Source organism: Carlito syrichta, unplaced genomic scaffold (genome assembly GCF_000164805.1).
Source record: "Carlito syrichta isolate Samal-C Ts95f unplaced genomic scaffold, Tarsius_syrichta-2.0.1 Scaffold104745, whole genome shotgun sequence".
NCBI lineage: Eukaryota > Metazoa > Chordata > Mammalia > Primates > Tarsiidae > Carlito > Carlito syrichta.
Genome location: NW_007048841.1, coordinates 144,996 through 146,396, shown reverse-complemented (window position 1 = coordinate 146,396; position 1,401 = coordinate 144,996). Strand labels below are relative to the sequence as shown.

Here is a 1,401-nt window from a genome sequence, read left to right as displayed (position 1 = left end):
GCCCGCGCCGCCCCCTCGGCCCAAGGCGCAGCCAGTGCACTCGACGCGGCTTCCCCAGCGGGGTCTCAGGCTGAGAGGCTGCCCCAGAGACACCACTTCGAACCCGCCTAGTCCCTCCTGGCAATCTCCCCTGCCAAGTACCTTCCCGGGGTAGGGGGTTGCCAGGTCTGACCCAGGCTGAACTCGGTTTCTCCCCAGTCCCCTAGCCGGCCCCTTAAGGGTGAGTGCACCCTACTTGGGAAACTACCGAATTTCAGAACCGGGTGGGACCTGAGAAATCTTTTCAAACTTGCGCCAACTCTTCCCCATTTTATAAATAAACAGACTCAGAAATAATGGCACTTGCTCATCAAGGTCACACAGCAAGATGGTGGCACGTGGGTAGAACCCAAGGCCACGGACTGCATCTCTAGGGATCTCTTCAGGCCCTTTGATCAGTCCCCCTTCCCCCTCCACCATCAGGGAGCACCGGCCCTCCTACCCCACCTCCAGCACCTATGGGGAGCAGCTCTGACCAGTTGCCACCTGCCCAGTGAAGCAAGGAACAGCCTGCCAGGGCTGTGTTGGGCACAGACCAGGCTGCAGCCGCCTGGAGCCTTCCCTGGTATGGCGGTCACCCCTCTACCACCATCTGCCCCAAGCCTGGGGAGGCCTCACTGACAAAGTAAGAGGGCTAGGAAGAACGGCTAATAGTGACAAGAAGAAGAGAGTCCCACCATCCCACTGGGACCCTACCCATTGCTTTCTCCCATGCAAGTCAACAACGATAAGATTTTCTGCTTCTGTGAAACCCACAGCCACCACAGGGCTCTCACCTCCTCTGGCCAACATAGCACTTCTGTTGCCCTGAGGCACCGCCCGCTCCTCACTTCCGCCCTCACCTCCCATGTTTCCCACACCTTGTCTCTGCCCACTGGAAGATCCCATAGCACCTCAAACTTCATCTGCTCCAGACAGAGCTTCTCAACTCTGCACCCTGCCTGACACCCACCACTTCACCTCTACTCTGATGTCCCATTTGCACCTTTTCATTTTTTTCCTGACGTTCTGTTCTGGAACATCTCCTGGATCGTCCCTTCCTGCTTGCCAGCCGCAGCCCATCCCTCACTGGTCCAGTAAACCAACCGCATGCACCCCAGCGACCGTTCCCCTTGCGATACCTGCTGAGAAGACCACCCTTAACCAAGAGGAGAGCCTGCCTCCTCGTTCTAAATCCTCGCCGTTCACCAGCGATGACACAGTCTTCATATATACTTGACCCTTGAACAACACAGATTTGAACTGCACAGTCTGCTTATACGTGGATTTTTTTTCCAACCAAAAGCTGATCGAAAATACAGTATCAGCCAGGCTCGGTGACTCAGCCTGTAATCCCGCGCCTTTGGGAGGCTGAGGTGAGTG

At 56.4% G+C, this 1,401-nt stretch overlaps 1 protein-coding gene across 1 annotated transcript in view; it reads right to left on the bottom strand.

Moving 5' to 3' along the window:
* NR4A1 (nuclear receptor subfamily 4 group A member 1) overlaps positions 1-1,401 on the bottom strand; it is a 14,084-nt gene that overhangs the window by 8,639 nt on the left and 4,044 nt on the right. The gene's annotated exons all lie outside the window — the stretch shown is intronic.